Below are 6,389 nucleotides of genomic sequence, written 5' to 3'. Positions count from 1 at the left end.
GATTCTGACAGTCTGTGGGAAGTGTGTTTGTGTGTGTGTGTGTGTGTGTGTGTGTGTGTGTGTGTGTGTGTGTGTGGCAAAGAAAGAGAGAGAGAGACAGACAGAGAGAGACAGAGAGAGAGAGAGAGAGAGAGGGAGAGAGAGATGGAGAGAGAGAAGTCCCAGTATGGGAATGTGATATTTTATCGGATTGCCTCTTCAATTCATTTTCAAAGGATTCAAATCACAGGGAATTTTTCTTAAAACGAAAAGTATGTACTGAGGTTAATCCTAATAACATTAATAAGAAAATAGGATCTAGAATTTGATGTCCATCAATTTATAAATAAATCCTTCTGGGGCAGAGGGGTCAACATGGTGGAGAAGTAGGGGGAACTGTACATCCCATGTCTCTCAAACAAAGTGCTGAAGCCAAAGTATTTTCAACCCCAAAATCTGCGAGGAAAACACACTGAATACTCCTGAAGGAAATGAGACAACTTGAGAAATGACAGGTGGCTGATTGTGAACTGGGGTACATAAATTGGGCCAAGTAGGAATGGAGGGAAGAAATTCCCTTCTGAGGAGAGACAAAAGTAAGAGAAAGAGTGGCTCTGGAAGTGTAGGGCTGTATATGGATAAGAGGAGAACCTCGGACTGGGACTGAGAGGGATCTTATCTCTAACTGTGGGGCTTTCTTGGGTCTGGGGCTAGGCTCCCTGTTTGCGCACCTGGGGAGGAGAGGAGCCAGCATTGGTTTCAGGGGTAGATCAGGGGCACAGTCCACAGAAGGAGACAGTAGCCCCTCCCTGGAGGGCTGTGCAATAGAACAAAGCCTGCCTGCATCCACCACCCCCCGGATCAGTGGCTGGGTCTAGGGCGCAGTCTGCAGTAGGAGAAAGTGGCCCCCTCCCTGGGGGCGTCACTGTGGGACAAAACAATGCCTGCCTGCATCCACCATGCCCAAGCTCAGCAGTGAGGTCAGCAGGGCAGTCCAAGGCAGGAAAAGGCGGGGGTCCCTGAAGCACAGCAGCACAAAGATAGCCAGGAAGACATTTGTAGCAGTACAGAGAGGCACTTCCCCAGTGCCAGAGCACACGGAACGGGTCTGCGAATCCTAGACAAGCGCTATGCCAAAGGAGTCAGCGGAGCAAGAAGGACCACACTGCGTGTGCCCTGGGCACAATGAGGACACCTGGAACGGAGTACACCAGGTCATGGAGACGAGGCTGGACATCACCATTTCCCCACCACCACCACCACCACCACCACCACCGCCACCACCACCACCAAGGCGGGGCCTCAGGGATCAGTCGAGGGTCCATAGCGGAGGTGGGACCAGCCTACCCCAAACCACGCCCCTCTGTGCTAGGTACCTGCTTATCTGATGGAGCAGGGTAGGCGCTGTGGAACCAGGCCGGTCCATCATCCGGACCAATGATGCTGCATAGACTGGATTAATTCCGGGACAACTCTTGTTAGTTAGACATATTCTCCCTCCCTATCTCTTTCCTCTTTTAGGTTGATAACTCTGCTTGTTGGTTCGTTTAAGCGGACATTTATAATCCATTCCCTGGATACATTTCCTACCTATATTTGTATACTTTCCTTTCTCTCTCTCTGGAATAATCAAGCCATCTAGTTTCTCTGCCTGGGTAAACTTATCTTCCTTTTGTTCCCACACCTCCTTCCTTATTTTCCTTTCTCTCTCTCTCTGCATTAAGCCATTTAGCCTCCTAGTCTGATCAATATATATATTTTTTCCTTTTCCCCACTCCTGTCATTTCCCTCTTTATATGTGTTCTTCCAACAGCAACGCCTCTACCTTGTTCTTTACTTGTAGCTGGTTTTTCTGGTTTGTTTGTTTTGTTTTGTTTTTGATTTCTGACTGTTTTTCTGTGTGTGTGAGCGTGTGTGTCCATTTATTTATTTTAGTTGCACGTTTCCTTCCATGTCTCTGTTTCCTGTTTGTTGGTTTGTTTGTTTTCCTTTCCAGGGTTACTTCCAGGGACAAATAAAAGCACACCTTGTGGAGGGTCAAAAACATCATGACGAGTAGAGAACTCAAAGAGCCAATGCCACAACAACAGAGAGCCAGTACCACTCTCCAGGAGACACTACCTGCAGGGCTAGAACCTGCACAGGGTGTGACCCCCATTTCATATAACAATTCTTGCAGGTGCAGAGCAAATAACAAGCTTGTAAATCTCATAAGAGAGAGAAAACTAGCCAAAATAATGAAACAGAAACATTCCCCTCAAAAGAAGTTCCAGGAAGAAGTGGAAAGCTAACGACTTGAACAAAACAGATATAAGCTACATATCAGAATTTAGCATAACAGTCAAAGGATGAATCGTTGGGATTGGCAAAGGCATAGAAGACAGCATGGAATCCATTATTGCACAGATCAAGGAAATAAAAAGTAGTCATGATGAATTCAAACGGTATAAATGAGGGGCAATTTAAAATGGAGGCAGCCACAGCGCGGATTGAAGAGACAGAGGGGAGACTAAATGAGTTAGAAGATAAAAACATGGGGGAAAGGAGGTGAGAAAAAGATAGAGAAAATATTGAGGATCGAGAGGGGAGAATAAGAGAACTAAGTGATGCAATCAAATGGAACAATATCCATAGCACAGGATTTCCAGAAGAGAGCAAAAAGGGGTGTGAAGATGACCTTGAACAAATCATAGCTGAGAACTTCCACAATCTGGGGAAGGAAACCGGCATTGAAACCAAACGGGCACAGATAACTCCCTTCAGATGTAACTTGAGTTGATCTCCTGTACAACATATAATAGTGAAACTGGCAAAATACAAGCATGAAGAGAGAATTCTGAAAGCAGCTAGGGATGAGTGGACCTTAACGTACAAAGGTAGAAGTATTGGGATAGGAGCAGACCCATCTACTGAAATCAGACAAGCCATAAAGGAATAGGGAATCTTCAATGTAATGAATAGGAAAAATATGCAACCAAGAAACTTTTATCCAGCCAGCCTGCCATTCAGAATCGAAGGAGAGGTAAAGGTCTTCCCAAACAAACCAAAACTGAAGGAATTCATCACCGCTAAACCATCCCTGCAAGTGATCCTAAGCGGGATTCTATGAGGGAAATGTCACAAGTATCACAAAGTGCCACAGACACCAGTACAAGCATGAAAAGTACAGACATCACACTGCCTCGGAACCATAGCTCTCCATAATAACACTGCATGGAAGTGGAATAAATGCTCCAACCAAAAGACATAGGGTATCAGAATGGATAATACAAAACAAGACCCATCTATTTTCTATCTTACAAGAGACTCCTTTCAGACCTGAGGACACATTACTATTGAAAGTGGGGGAATGGAGAACTACCTTTCATGCTACTGGGAGTCAAGAGGAAGCTGTATTAGCCATACTTATATCAGACAAACTTGACTTTAAATTAAAGTTTGTAGCAAGAGATGTTTAAGGGCATTATTAAATAATTACAGTGTCTGTCCATCAGGAGGAGCTAACAATTATAATGACTATGCAGTGAATTCGGAAGCACACAAAGATTTAAAACATTTAATCACAAACATTAACAATCTCATTCATAAGAATGTGGTAATTGCAGGGGGCTTTAAGACTCAACTTACAACAACGGACAGAAAATCTAGACAGAATCAGGAAAGAAACAATGGTCCTGAATGATACATTAGACCAGAAGGACGTGTCAGATATTTTAGAACTCTACATCCCAAAGCAGCAGAGCATACTTTCTTCTGGAGTGCACGTGGAACATTCTCCAAGAGAGACCATACACTGGGTCACAAAAAGCCTTCAATATATATAACAGAATTGAGATGACACCATGCAAACTTTCAGATCACAATGTTTAGAACTTGAAATAAACTACTGGAAAAAGTCTGCTAAACCTCTAAAAGCATACAGGTTAAAAAACATCCTACTAAAGAACAAATCAGTCAACCAGACAATTAGAAAAGAAATTAAAAGACATAAGGAAACAAATAAAAATGAAAATACAACAATCAAAACTTTTTGAAAACATATTTACTTAAAAAGATGGTAAAAGGGTTACTGAAGCTGAGTTTTGCATACTTGAGACAGCATGTAATGCACTAAGAAGTCAGAGTGCTTGGGGTAACGGCCATTTCCATAACTTTCTTAGTTCTGTGACCTTGAGCAATTATAACATCTCCTTCAGCCTCAATTCCTTCTTCTGTACACAGGGTCAATTGAGATGCTTTATCAGGTAACGTGCTTGCCACAGGGAAGTGATTGGTAGCTGTAAGTTCATTGCTTTGCCCCTGGTATTCCAAGGACTCATACCAGGGAGCCTGGAGGCCTGTGTGCTGGCCTGAATCTGCAGCATTTTCAGGCAAATTGTTCACTTTGTGATTAAGTCTTCCGTTTCACTGAGCCCTTGATTCACCCCATGTGTTCTGGCATCTGCTGCCCTGCGTGGGTTCCCTCCTCCTTTTTAAGACCCTTACTTGGTTTTGTGTGATACAGTGATCACACCACCTGAGCACCAATTATTTGCAATAAGCGTGACTCCTCTGAGTAGCTATGGTATTCTGATTATTCCCACATAAAGCTAGTTTCTGCAGCTCTGATTATCTGCTAAATTACACCAATGCATATTTTAGAAGACCGTTTTGTTCTTGTTGTTGCTGCTGCTACTGCTGTTGTTGTTGTTTTTGTTGTTTAGAAATCATTTGCTTCAGGTTCATCTAGTCTATCCAGGAACACCTGCAATAACATTGAGATAAACCTTGGTGTTACCTGTTTTCATTTTTTAACGCCAGTGGATTTTGTTTTTGGTTTTCTTTTTCAGGCTCCCTTTGGGAAGTTCTATTTCTTCCATCTTCTCGCTCATGTTTCCTAAATAGACAACAGATTGTTTGCTAGTTGGTGTCTCTGGGACGTTGTTGCTGTTTGCCAGGTGTTAGTATTGGCATGCCAGGCCTGGGGTGTTCATTCTTTCACAGATTTTTGTTCCAGGTCTTCATGACAAAGGCAACAGAATGAAGAAGGTACTGAGTTGAAGCAGTTAGAAATTCACTTCAACTAGGACTGCTGGAGGAAGTGGGCACTGCATTTAGAGGAGGAGACACAGAAATGAACCGCAAGTGTGCAAAATGAGTTGTTTATAAGAGAAAAAAAAATAATTCCAGCACGATAGTCAAGTTTTCTTTGCTTTTATTTGAACTATGGGAGAAATGTGTAACAGACTACAAACCCTTACTATTTGGGCTGCTTATTTTTATTTTAATGTTTGTTGGTTGGTTGCGTGGGTGGGTGGGTGGTTGATTTACAGTGTGTGTGAGGAAGGGGAGGGGATGAGAGAAGGGGAAGAGAAAATTCCAAGCAGGCTCTGTGCAGAGTGTGACCTGGGGCTTGAAACCACAAATGGCGAAATCATGACCTAAACTGAAACTAAGATTAGGTCACTCAACTAACTGAGCCACTAGGCTCCCCTTGGCTGCTTATTGTATTTGCACATTGGGTCTTCGTGTTAGAAATACCATAGGGAGTGGTGTACATGCATGATCTAAGGAAGGTGCAGCTATTTAGATCTGGCTTATTTTTTTTTCCTTATAACACTTTATTCAGGGGTAATATTTCATAAGTTTATTAGAAAGACAGATTGAAGAAGGTAATTGGGAGGAAATCAGGTAAGGAGTCATTGCAGTTGACCAGGAGAGGTGAACATGACAGAAATTAGGATGGACGCAGGAAATGGAGAGATGAGGACAGATGTGGTATTTTTTTGAAAATGCATTTTGTTGTGTAATTAACATTATATAAAATAACTCTTTTCGTGCATAGTGCTTTGAGTTTTACAGATTGTATATACTCATGTAAATGTCACCCCAGTGATAATACAGAAGAGTTCTGTTCCTGGGGCAAATAGGTGGCTTAGTCACTTAAGCATCCCACTCTTGATTTCGGCTAAGGTCATGATCTCACTGTTCTTGAGTTTGAGCCCCTGCTCACGAACTTCCCGGAGCCTACTTGGGATTATCCCTCTCTACCTCTCTTTCTGTGCCTCCCCCACTCTCACTCTCTGTCTCCCCCCCAAAAAAAAATTAGACACAAAGAGAACAATTCCATCAGCTCCCAGAATTCCCTCATGTTGAATCACTCTCACCCCACCCCTGAGGCCTGGCAACCATCTATCTCCAACTTTAATATCATATAAATGGATCCTTATTGTAGGTAACTTTATGAGACTGGTTTCTTTCATTCAACATCATGCCTTTACAATACATCTGTTTCTTAGTGTTTCCCTGTACGGATATACCAGCTTTTGTTTAACCATTCATTTCCTGAAGGAAATTTGTGTTTTTCCATTTTTGTCAGTTATGATTTGAGTTGCTGTAAACATTTGTGTGCATGTTTTGTTTTTGTTTTT

The sequence above is a fragment of the Panthera onca genome, chromosome Y (assembly GCF_046562875.1).
Source record: "Panthera onca isolate mPanOnc1 chromosome Y, mPanOnc1 haplotype 2, whole genome shotgun sequence".
NCBI classification, from domain to species: domain Eukaryota; kingdom Metazoa; phylum Chordata; class Mammalia; order Carnivora; family Felidae; genus Panthera; species Panthera onca.
The sequence above is the reverse complement of the archived record's forward strand: the minus strand, read 5'-3'. Positions refer to the sequence as shown.